Raw genomic sequence first — 13,280 nt, forward strand, 5'->3', positions numbered from 1 at the left:
GTTAGCTGACTGGTAAGGGCACCATAAACTAGGGAGTAAAGGCTTATATTTTTATTGAGGAGGGAAGGAATGGGAAGCACTGAATAAAGACTCATGCAGGGCTCTTTTGGTGACTTATATGTCATGATGAGTAAAATACTAGTGACTCTAATGTAGCCAGAGGAAATAATGCAGGAATTGCAAATGCAAACTCCTTTGAATGGGGGGTGAAGAAGGAGCCTTCTCCAGTGGCACAGGTGGAGTTGAATCAGAAATGAACTGACCCTTTCCCCCTCTTCGGGAATAATGATCAAAGAGCTGTTATCAAATGTGTTTAGAACATGCACACAACTCCATATGTGGAGTATGTGCTTAGGAGGAGATGGTGCAGGGAGAAGGGCCAGGCCTGGTGTTCGGAGCCATCCACTCCTTAGTTTTAATCCTGCCTCAGATACCGATGTCTCTTGGCCTTTGGAAGGCCAATGAGCCTGTGTGCCTCAGTTTCCCCATCTGTAAATTAGGGATAGGGAAATTTGCCTACTTCCAGAGAGGTTATGAGAATTAATTAGGTATTTATAAAACACCTTGGAGATATGAAGTGCCATTCTGGTGCTATGTATAAAGAACAGGAGGAAGGGTCAGGGGGTGTTTGTGTGTCAGATACATCATACCACATTAGCTCTGTTCTGTTCTGATTGTGTGAATGTGCAACCACATCATGTATACACACTGGTGTGTCTAACAGCCATATTCTCTAGCCATAAACATTTTTATTAAGCCCTATGCCCCCCAAATACAGAAGTCAAATTCTGCCTATGGAGCCAGCCCCACGTGGCGGGGCTCAGGGTGGGGGCACCACCTCCACCCCCGACTCACTTCAGGCGGCCACCTAGCCACCTGCTCTGTCTGGGTTGGGCGGATGCAACCAAAAAATATCGGGGGGGGGCATGTGGCCTCTGGTAGGGGACGCAAATATACTTGCTCGTCCCAGGCACGCATATGCCTAGTTACCGCTCTGGCTTGGACTTCCCAGGCAAACACTTGTCACATGTGAAGAAGAGGAAGTCTGTGCAGAGCATCCTGATGCCAAAACTCTTTTTAATTTTTTTTCTTCAAGAAGTGTTTTGTTTCTCCCCCGCTGCTCTGTTGGAGACGTGAAAATGTGCACTGACCTTTGCTTCCCACACACTATGGTTAGCAGAACAATGTGATTATAAAGACACTGTGAAGCTAGACAGCAAGCCAGCTACTGGAAAGGAAACATTATATTAATGGCTAACCATCTCTCTCAGCAATGAGCCAAACACAGGGCACAAGTCCTTGGGCGAAAAGGCATGTAAGTGAGACACTGTAGGGTTTTCTAGCTACTTATGAAGTACATAATAATTAATTTAGTTTGTGTCATGCTTTTCAGCTAGGGACGCACAAAATTGTGGCTTTAGTTCACCGGGGGTGGAGGGAGGGGGCGGTTGATGCAAACTTTGATTTTAGTTCACCCATCCCGAAAACGTATCCAAAACGGTCATATTTCACAATTTTCACCCTGAACACTAAGCAGGATTTGCCTGCCTATTCCCCCCAGGCTGCCCCCTCCCCCACAGCCTCAGTCTCCCTTCCCTTGTGTTTGTGATCTTCTGGATGTGGGGACAGGAAACTAGTGGTCCGCAAATTACTTCTTCATTTTTCACACCATCACCTCCTCCTGTGTCTGTGGGGAGCAGGGGGCCAGTCAACCTGAAGCATGGTGTAGAATTTTCCTTAGGCACAGTACACCTGGGATATCTCACTCTCATCCTAAGAGTGACTTAAGGGCCAGCAAAGCAATAGGCAGCACCACTTCTGCTCCTGCAGGTTGGGTGTGGGCAGGCTAGTCATCGCCCTGTAGCTGCCAGGATTTTTTTTGCCACCTTGCAGACTTCCTCCCTCCTCCCATGTCCTTGGTCAGGATGAAAACACTTTCAGTCTAAAATGACTTATTCAATTGAACGAAAACAACAATCAGAGCGAAAGGAAGTCCCTACCATGGCTGAGTTACTACTCCCTGTGAGCCCAAAGATTTGGGTGGGGCCTTCCTGAGGGAAAAGCTGTGAGCAGCACACAGTCGCAGTGTTCTGAGGACGGATCGATACGGCTAAGATTTTGTCACGGATATTTTTATTAAAAGTCACAGACAGGTCATGGGCAATAATTCATGGAAGCCCGTGACCAGTCCCTGACTTTTACTAAAAATATCCATGGCAAAATGGGGAGCCTGGGCAGCTGCGGGCAGGCTGAGAGCTCCAGGGGCCCGCACCACTAGGGTGACCAGCAGTCCAGCTTTCAACCGGAACACCCAGTGGAAAAGGGACCCTGGTGGCTCTGGTCAGCACCGTCGAACGGGCTGCTAAAGGTCCGGTCAGTGTGCTGTGGAGCTAAGACAGGCTAGTCCCTACCTGTCCTGGCTGCACCCTGGAAGCAGCCAGCAGGTCCGGCTACTAGGCAGGGGGGCCACGGGGCTCTGCAAGCTGCCCAAGCGCCAGCTCCTCACTCCCATTGGCCGGGAACCGCAGGCGAGAGCAGCATGCACCGCAGAACCTCCTGCCCCTGCCCTCTCCCCCCACCAGGAGCCGGACCTGCTGTCCACTTCCAGGGCGCAGCACGAAGCCAGGACAGGCAGGCAGCCTGTCTTAGCCCCTCTGCGCCGCTGACTGGGACCCCTGCAGCTCTCAGCCAGCGTTGGCTGAAGTCAAGGAGGTCTTTGGAAGCCACAGACCTCCATGACTAAATCACAGCCGTACAGATCGACACCACAGGTATCCACCACAAAGGCACATAAAGAATGTGTAGCTAGGAGCAGTATGGGCAACATAATACAGCCACTTACAGGCATAGTGGGGCTGATCCATCTCTGTGACGAAGCAAATTTAGGGACAGAGGGAGGCAGCTTGTTTCTCCTATTCAGGCTATTACAATGGTGCAGAATTGCCTCAGCCATGTCCTCTCCAGCAGCAGAGTAGCCTCCTTTCTGCCCCCATCCCCAAACACCCCCTACGCCTGTGCCTGCTACCAACATACTGCAGAGTTGGTGGAGATAGTTCTGGATCCGGTGTAGAAGCCCTTTCACCAAGGGTATTCCTTGGAGCAGAGAGTTATGCTTGCCCTGTAGCCATTCTGCACCAGGGTAGCTGCTGTAAGGTAGCCCTAGAGCAGTGGTTCCCAAATTTGTTCTGCCGCTTGTGCAGGGAAAGCCCCTGGTGGGCCGGGCTGGTTTGTTTACCTGCCGCATCCGCAGGTTCGGCCAATCGCGGCTCCCAGTGGCCGCGGTTCGCTGCTCCAGGCCAATGGGAGCTGCTGGAAGTGGCGCGGGCTGAGGGACGCACTGGCCGCCGCTTCCAGCAGGTCCCATTGGCCTGGAGCAGCGAACCGCGGGCACTGGGAGCCACGATCGGCCGAACCTGCGGACGCGGCAGGTAAACAAACTGTCGCGTCCCACCAGGGACTTTCCCTGCACAAGCGGTGGAACAAGTTTGGGAACCACTGCCCTAGAACAATGGTGAACTGGGTCTCTCTAAGGGCTCTGTATCCATGCTGCGTCCACCCAGAGGGACAGATTGAGTGATAGATATTTCAAGCTACATTTTCAGTGAGTAATATCCCCGCAACAACAACAACAAAAACCATAAGAGATTAAACTCTGGCAAGGAAGCTAGGCTATGAGATGCAATAACAAAGGGTAATGATGTTTATCCACCATGAATAAAAGTGGCAAACATTAAAGCAGCTGATAAATGCAAGGAGAGGCTAAAGGTTAATCTCTGGGCCTCATTTGTTTTATTGGAACTTTTTAAAAGACTATTTACAATTGGTGTAGTACTCACTGCTGCAGACTGCTATTTCTGACCTGGTGTCAAGTATATAGAGACCAAAGATTTTGATGGCTGACTTCCCCTAGTATGCTGGTAAATGATGTAATGGAGGAAAACCAATTCACCTTGCTTGCTCCTTTGAGTGTCCTGTTAAACAAAGCTAACCAAATAACACCCGCTGGACTGCAGAGATGAGCCTGAATTCAGTTAGTAGTTCTTTCCTGCTGGGATACTTTCTGTCACTATTGTCACAATGCTTTTAGTTTTAAGTAAAATGGGCCAAAATTGGAATCTCAAATCTGAATCCGGATGAAAGGGGTTTGGACATGAATCCCTAGATCTGAACCCTATAGTTTTGTTTCTGGATCAGTCTCAAGCCCAGAAAATTATTGTTTTCCCATTCAGATGTAGGTGAAGTTGGGGTGGGGGTGAGGGAGTGGAGCTCACTATTTGTACAAGATTTCAGCATAAAATAGCATCTGCCCACCGCTGACTCGCTACTCACCTCTTCACCTCCTCCCTCGCCCACCTGCCGCTCACCTCCTCACCCCCCTGCCAGACTCCCCCGCCACGAAACCTCCCCTGCCGCCTGCCGTGCAGCTGGCTTGCCGCTCTCCTCCTCACCCTGCTGCTCCCTTTCCCTCACCGCGAGGCCCTACCCCCATTTCACCTTTAAAGTGCTAATAACATTCCCCTACGGAAACTAAACAGCTATAGATCAATTGCCAGATGGATTCTCCTCTGCGTGGCAGGGAGTTTGGTATATACTGTATAGAGAGACATGAAAAGTCAGGCTACCTGCGCCCTGAAGCCTAATCTATCCTTTTGAAAAGTTTCAGAGTAACAGCCGTGTTAGTCTGTATTCGCAAAAAGAAAAGGAGTACTTGTGGCACCTTAGAGACTAACCAATTTATTTGAGCATGAGCTTTCGTGAGCTACAGCTCACTTCATTGGATGCATACCGTGGAAACTGCAGAAGACATTATATAAACACATAATGTCTTCTGCAGTTTCCATGGTATGCATCCGATGAAGTGAGCTGTAGCTCACGAAAGCTCATGCTCAAATAAATTGGTTAGTCTCTAAGGTGCCACAAGTACTCCTTTTCTTTTGAAAAGTGTTTGTCATTGACAACCTGCATCAGGGCAGTAGTTTAATGACTGTTCTTACACAGAATTCCTTGCCAGACTCGCTTACTTAAACTGGGTTTGAATAAAATGACTAGATCAAGAAATAAACTCACTGGCTATGTCAGCTCCTCCTTGAGCCCGGTTAGTCAAAAATATTTCTACTTGGTACAAAGAATAACGGACGGGTCATTTGGAAACTGTTTTTAACCCCAAGAACACATTTTCCTACAATATCAAAGCCAGCTGAATGTGGCCAAAGGCTTGCTGGGTGTTGGCAAATGCCTGTTAAATGGCTTCCTTACCATTTTAATGGCCCTTAACAGTTTTAGTGATCTGCTACTAGGTCTCTGGTCTGAAAAGGCTTTTTCACTGTGTAAAGTTACTCGGGGATCCCCTCCCCTCCTCACTCCCCGGCCTGCTGCTCACATCCTCACACTCACACACACACACACACAACCTGCACCCTGCAAGGATGGGGGTGAGGATGCACACACCGGCAGCTGCAGGGACCTCCGAAGGGGGAGGAGGATGGAGTGGAGTAGAGGAGGAAGACTCACACCAGGCAGCAGCAGTAGGCCGTGGGAGCCTCCAGGAAGTGTCAGAGCAGGGAGGGGAAGAGGCAGGTGGGGGCATCATGGCCCAGGTATCGGGCGGCAGGTACGACTTGCTAGGGGAGGCAATGCCTCCTCTTGCCTATTATACCCGCCACCCATGTCCAGGATATCCTAAACCTATTGTGTATGTGTGTGTGCTTAATATCTATTAGTAGTTTTAGATAAGAACATGCTTTTTGGTATCAATCATTTCTCAGATGGAAGCACTGCGTTCCCATTGATTTATTCCTGATACTGCCTGTGGAGAAACAGTTAAGTTACTACTGCTTTCGATTCTGAAAAACCCCTGTTACTCTGAAACCTGTCATGTAACAACAGGATCAGACTCCATAGTTTTTATCCCCTGGTCACTTGGGGTATTATAACAAAGGCATTATGTTGGAAAGACTTCCAGATTTCCCCTTTATGTAATAATTTTTCCTGCTGCTTTGTTGCAGCAGGATAGGTTTTGCATCTATTCCACATTTCCCTTTAGGTAATAGAAAGGAACAGCATCAGAACTGAATGGATTGCTCCTGGGGGAAATTTAGCAACTTGTTTTTTCCACTGGATTTGCTGCTAACTGAGACAACTTTAAAAACAATAGAAGTAATTGTTTTTCATCTTTTCCAAATATAAATGAGCCCAATGCACTTACCTATAGATGCGATATGACAGCTGTAATTTCATACTGTGCCATCAGATTACATGCTGTGGGATCTCTTAAAATTTAGTTTTCAAAGTGTATTATCGCAGTATGTTTTCTTTATTTCTTGATATGCATTGTTTTCCTATAAAGGGAACAGAAATAGGGAAAGATTTTTCATTTGCTTTTCCTTTATTTCTGCTTTGGTGCTTTTGATTGCTTGCACTACTAGACCTATGACACATTATGACTTTTTTAATTCTCATGTATTCTTACTTAACAACAAACAATATCTTAATGTGGAACAGAAAGGTCTCCTTTGTAATCTTTAAAGACTTTCAAAATGAGAGCAACGTACACATAAGTAGGAGATGTTAAATGTTCTTATCATTGAGACTGTTAGGCATAAGCTCCTATTCTTCAAACTGTTTCCAAAAGTGATTTTCAAAAAACTGCCGCAGCAGCTTTGGTGCTGGGGTCAGGGGAAAGGTGCCTCTCCCAGTCGCAGCAGCTCCAAGACTTGGGCCGGGGCTGGTGGACAGGTGCCTCTCCCAGCTGCAGCAGCTCCGGGGCTGGGACCAGGGGAGAGGTGCCTCTCCCTGCCGCAGCAGCTTTGGTGCTGGGGTCAGGGGGATGGTGCCTCCCCCCCAGCCCCGCCCCACAGCAGCTCCAGGGCTTGGGCCAGGGGAAAGGTGCCTCTCCCAGTCGCAGCAGCTCCAAGACTTGGGCCGGGGCTGGTGGACAGGTGCCTCTCCCAGCTGCAGCAGCTCCGGGGCTGGGACCAGGGGAGAGGTGCCTCTCCCTGCCGCAGCAGCTCCAGGGCTGGGGCCAGGCACCTCTCCCCACCACTGCAGCCCCGGGGCTGGGGGAGAGGTGTCTCTCCCCACTGCAGCCCTGCATGCCCCAAGCTCCCCGCCCACCCCCTATTCTCCACCTCACCAGGGCCGGCTCCAGGCACCAGCGTTCCAAGCAGGTGCTTGAGGCGGCAGTCAGAAAGGGGCGGCAGAGTTTCGGTGGCGGCGGCAATTCGGCGGTGACAGGTTTTTTCACTGCTTGGGGTGGCAAAAACGATAGAGCCGGCCCTGAACCTCACTCTACACCTCTCTCCTCTCCAGACCCCTGTGGCTGCGTACCTGCACGGCTCTCCTCATTAAGTGCGCGGCCCTTGATGGGTTCCTGTGCAGCCACGCACCTTAGAGGGAACACAGCTGATGTCCCAAACCAGTGGTGGGGTCTATAATTAGCTTTCACCAAACCAGTAACAAATGTGAACTCCTGGATCACTAGAACAGCCTTACCATGGCATCACAGGGAGCCCCCTTAGTCTCTCCAGTCTATCTTGCCACCCAGACAAACTGGGCTTAGTGATAAATTGTCACTTACACCAACAATCACACCATTTTCAGGTTGCTTCCAGTCCCAAGAGATCAGTCACTTACCCAAGATCTGCAGTTTCCACGGTATGCATCCGATGAAGTGAGCTGTAGCTCATGAAAGCTCATGCTCAAATAAATTGGTTAGTCTCTAAGGTGCCACAAGTTCTCCTTTTCTTTTTGCGAATACAGACTAACACGGCTGTTACTCTGTTACCCAAGATCAATTGGTATCCTAGATTTTACTCCAAAGACACTGCCTGTAGCCAATCCTGTAATAAACTCTCTAAAGGTTTATTAACTAGGAAAAAGTAATAAGAGAGTTATTTACAAGTTAAAGCAAGCAAACACATACATACAAATGGGTGACCATCTAAATCCTAAGAGTGACAGAGTTGCAGTGATCTGTCTATTCAAAGTGTCCTTCACGGCAGACCGAGAGGCAGCCCCTGGGAATCTCTGCATCCGATGAAGTGAGCTGTAGCTCACGAAAGCTCATGCTCAAATAAATTGGTTAGTCTCTAAGGTGCCACAAGTACTCCTTTTCTTTTTGCGAATACAGACTAACACGGCTGCTACTCTGAAACCTGGCCCTTGAGAGTTTCAGCAGCCAAAAAGATGCAATTTCTTCTTAATTCCCTTCCCGCAGAGCTCAAGATAATGGGATGAGTTCATGTGCACATCTCCTCTTCATGGTGAAGGGGGGAGCAATCAACAAAGTCTTTTGTCCTCTGATGTTCCAGGGTTTGTCTGGTGTCTATGGGCCTTCTTTTGTTGGTCAGGAGAGGACACCTCCTCTGGCAAACTAGTACTTCACACTTGGTAATGCTTCTCACCAGAGCAACCACTTCTACATTTACAAAGCAAACACTTAAATTTTACCTTATAACATGGGATATAGATATTATAGGTGATATTAATGCATGTAGCAACATAGCAGCATTTCATAGAGTTTAAACACTAAAAACATTTTATAAGACTAATACCTACAGTTTTTGGATCAAAACTAACAAACAGGTGACTTGGTCTGGTCTCCATTTATGAGGCTGACAGGTCTTAGCTAATGCCTGCAGCATGGGCAAGAGCTGGCCTCTAGCCTGCCAGCGTAACAGTGGAATCTATGAAAAAATAGAATCAGTGGAAGACATTCTTCTTTGTGCATAATATTGCAGGATGAGCCACCCTTACTTAAAGCAGATTTTAACTAAGTTTCTTTTTACCTTTCACAGGATGAGCCACCCTTATTTAAAGCAGATTTTAACTAGGTTTCTTTTTACCTTTCACTCTTATCACAACATTTCTGTCTGGCATATATTTTCTTTTTTCCACAGCTCAGATGGCCCCTCGATAAACATATTTACTGCAGTTTTAAAGTTTACATAAAGGAGCAAGTCTTCTAAATTAGTAAGTATTCTCAGGGGGATATTCAACTATATTAGCCAAGTTCATGTTACACAAGAGATTCAAGGAGATGAACCCACAAACTGAGGTCATTTTGTATAGGAAATACACAAAATCACCATGAAAATATTCAGTCTGCATACATGCTGTGAGACCGGTAAAAGCAGAAGGTTGGTTAGGAAAACAGTTTCAGGGAGAAAGGCTGTGTTGAGAAACAAGAAATGGTATGCTAGCTTTTACTAATTGTTCCTCTTACTGCCAGATCTGACAAAACCAAATCAAAAGATGGATTGATACAGGCTATTCATAAAACTATTTCAGGCATTCTGACTCCACTAATTTAGTCACAGGGGTTCTCTTACATACCTTACAGACACCAGGATTAAGACCAAGCAAAATCATCACAGTTATTAAAGAAAGGAAAAGAAAACATTAAAACAAAACACAAATGATAAACTGGTTACTTCCATTACAAACTCTTCTATATGTCTCTCTGTGAAGAGCTTTCAACAGAAAGTACACACTTGAGAGTGAACTGCCTCTGGGGGCACTTTTCTCCTGGTAAATTAAAACCAAAGTACCATATACGGTTTCCCAAAATTATTATGAATCCATTATTTAGTATATCCTTAGATCATTAAGAATGTTGATAGATGGGAAAAAGAATTTATTTCAGGGCGGGTAGATCTGTTAGTTATTAATAAATAACCAGTCAGTTTATAGTTGGGTAAAGTAAGCAATCTGAAGTACATACTATGAAATCAAAGAAAATATTTTAGAAGAAGCCATTTAAGGATCTGTTTTGAGATAGGTCTATTAACCAATATTAAGAATCTTAAATCCCACTATTTCTCTGTTTAGCAATGTTTAGCCCTTGTATAGTCTTCAGAAATACATGGTCTAACCACTTTGTGATTATCAGGAAAAACTTAAAATATTAAGTTACGATCACATTTCAATTTCTACATTCCAGAAGAATTATACAAGTTTCAAGGTAATCCCTTGTCAGTGTCGTAGTTAACTTTCTCTCACCGACCCACCCACATTGAAGTTTTAGGGAGATTTTTCTTGGATTGGTTTCTTCCTGAGTCTTCTCTGTTTTCTTACCTATGTGTAACAGCTTGCTTGTAGAGATGGACTGGAAGAGTGTGGAGTGCTTGCTGTCTAAGCAGGGTAGCAGAGGCTTGTGTGTGAAAGGTGCTCACTTCAGAGGGTTTTTTGCTCTCTTCCGTCCTATTTCCATGAAATTATGAAAATGCTCCTCTTTCAGGCCTGTTTAGATTCAAAGTTGGTTGCTGTCAATCTTTCATTGGCTTCATGTCTTCTGTGTTAGCTTAGGTGACACCTGCAGCTCCTGAACATGCAGTTGGCCTGATCAAGACACAATGGTTCTTTAATTGTCTTTGTTCTTGTGGCAGGAAGCATCAGATAACTTAATTCTTCCTTTTTATTCAGTCCATTTTCTTAGATAACCCTTTAGTTCCATCAGAGTTTAATAGGAGTTCAAATTCAGTTTCAAATGAATCCAAATACTTTTGTTTTCTTTGTAGAAGTCAGCTCTCAAAATAGTCTTTTCAAATTCTTAAATGGTCAAAGAAATATTGTCTTTTCTTTTTACTAATCTTTGGAGAGGTTCTTCTTGTCTTCACAAGTTTGGTGAAGGGCTGCTTAAGCATTGCCATATGATTCATTTCTCCATTAATATAAATATTTCTATACTCACATGACATCTCATATTAGTAACCAGTTAAAGCATCAGGTGACCTTGAAATAAAGCATTTTACCATTTACATAAAAATGATATTAGGAGCTTTGCATTTAGCTAAGTTATTTGCAAGTGTGGGTTTCACAAAGGTATTTGCCATTTAAACATTTAAGGAATAAACAAGGTTTAAAACACTTCTAACTACACATATTTTTCCTAGAGTCTTTTCTGAATGTAAAAAGAAAAGGAGTACTTGTGGCACCTTAGAGACTAACAAATTTATTTGAGCGTAAGTTTTTGTGAGCTACAGCTCACTTCATCGGATGCATCCCTGAATGTATTTTCTGAATGTAGTTTTTAAGAGCAATTATAAAATTCATTTCAATTAGGATATTTCTAGAATGCTTTGTGTGGGTTTACTTAGATTAATTACTCTGATAATATACCCTGCATTCCTTTCACAATCAGGTCTCTTCCTAAAACATGAATGTTTTATATGATTTTTCTTCTTAAAAAAAGATTACCTTTGTATCAAGCTGGTATCTTATACAAAGGGAGATATGTCCTATTCTTTGATAAGACACTCTGGTTGGTTGGTTGGTTGGTTTTCTGACTAAATGGTTTCTAGATTTTCAATCTACCATTTGCAGTATATTTACAATTGTAATTACAGACTCTTATCAAATATTCTGTACAAAGCATGAATCATAATAATGAATCATGAAAGACTAGGGTTGGAAGAGACCTCAGGAGGTCATCTAGTCCAACCCCTGCTCAAAGCAGGACTAACACAACTAAATCATCCCAGCCAGAGCTTTGTCAAGCCAGGCCTTAAACCTCTAAGGATGGAGATTCCACCACCTCCCTAGGTAACCCATTCCAGTACTTCACCACCCTCTAAGTGAAATAGTTTTTCCTAATTTCCAACCTAGACCTCCCCCACTGCAACTTGAGACCATTGCTCCTTGTTCTGTCATCTGCCACCACTGAGAACAGCCGAGCTCCATCCTTTTTTGGAATCCCGCTTCAGGTATTTGAAGGCTTCCATCAAATCCCCCCTCACTCTTCTCTTCTGCAGACTAAATAAGCCGAGTTCCCTCAGCCTCTCCTTGCAAGTCATGTGCCCCAGCCCCCTAATAATTTTCGTTGCCCTCTGCTGGACTCTCTCCAATTTCTCCACATCCTTTCTGTAGTGGGGGGCCCAAAACTGGACACACTACTCCAGATGAGGCTCACCAGTGATGTTACCTCAATCTGCTGGCAATGCTTCTACTAATGCAGCCCAATATGCCGTTAGCCTTCTTGGCAACGGGGGCACACTGTTGACTCATATCCAGCTTCTCGTCCACTATAATCCCCACGTCCTTTTCTGCAGAACTGCCACTTAGCCAGTCGGTCCCCAACCTGTAGCAGTGCATGGAATTCTTCTGTCCTAAGTGCAGGACTCCACACTTGTCCTTGTTGAACCTCATCAGATTGCTTTTGGCCCAATCCTTCAATTTGTCTAGGTCACTCTGGACCCTATCCCTACCCTACATAGTATAAAAGCAAATAGTATAGAATATTAAAGCAAAATAGAAGTTATAAAACTGCATTCCAAGGTCAGTGTAGAAAGACCTGGAGGTAATAAACATTTTAAGTCTGTAAAGCCATGTTTATCTTCCCAGATAGTTGCTTGTCCTTGGAAGATAAGGTAGAAGCCTCCTAAAATTCCTTTGATTAGCTTGAATATTTCATCTAATTAAACAAACAAAAATACATGCATCTGACATACTTTTATCCAAGCACTGTATGTATGAAAGCAATGATAAATATATTGTAAGCTTCAGTTAACACACAAGCAAGTTTAATAACATCTTATTAAATATATACATAATTTTATTAATATCATTTTTGTGTCAGTATTGATATCTCTGCCCTACATTTGTCTTGTAACTAAGATCTAATCCCCTACTTACAGCATCAGCTCTAGGGTTTTTGCCCTGGGTGAACGTCTGCACTTTGGAGCCTGCCGTTATTCCCAGAATAATAAACAGCTGCGAACCACATTTTCCTCCTGCCCCTAGTATTTTGCTGCCCATGGCAATCATCTGTATTGTAAAGCTAGCCGCATGTATTTGGGATGTACAGAATACTGGTTTGGCCCTTTGTAGCTCCTAAAAGAAAACCTATGTAAATGTAAGATCTATGTATACTGCAGATGGACTTACTCTGGACATGATACCAACCATGCACTGAACTCCCATTGAATATTACAGCAGAACCCATCCCTTATTAAGACCCAAATTACTAAATAATTGAACCATAATATGTTAACACCTATGCCAAATTCATTGGAATGGTCATTCCAATGGATCTAGACTGTTCTCAGTGGTAGCAGATGACAGAACAAGGAGCAATGGTCTCAAGTTACAACAGGGGGGGTTTAGGTTGGTTATTAGGAAAAACTTTTTCACTAGGGGGGTGGTGAAACACAGGAATGGGTTACCTAAGGAGGTGGTAGTTTTAACCTTAGAGGTTTTTAAGTTCAGGCTTGACAAGGCCTGGTTGGGATGATTTAGTTGGGGATTGGTCCTGCTTTGAGCAGGGGTTGGACTAGATGACCGCC

General features: G+C 44.9%; 1 protein-coding gene across 3 annotated transcripts in view; it reads left to right on the forward strand.

Moving 5' to 3' along the window:
- The window catches only part of BDKRB2 (bradykinin receptor B2), a 44,505-nt gene that overhangs the window by 16,284 nt on the left and 14,941 nt on the right, over positions 1 to 13,280 (forward strand). The window contains exon 2 of one of the 3 annotated variants that reach the window (XM_048854056.2): positions 8,898 to 8,970. The exons of the other annotated variants lie outside the window; for them this stretch is intronic. The gene's annotated coding sequence lies outside the window, so the exon portion shown is untranslated. The remainder of the gene's footprint in view (positions 1 to 8,897; positions 8,971 to 13,280) is intronic. 3 annotated transcript variants of the gene reach the window in all.

The sequence above is a fragment of the Caretta caretta genome, chromosome 6 (assembly GCF_965140235.1).
Source record: "Caretta caretta isolate rCarCar2 chromosome 6, rCarCar1.hap1, whole genome shotgun sequence".
In the NCBI taxonomy this organism is placed as follows: Eukaryota; Metazoa; Chordata; order Testudines; family Cheloniidae; genus Caretta; species Caretta caretta.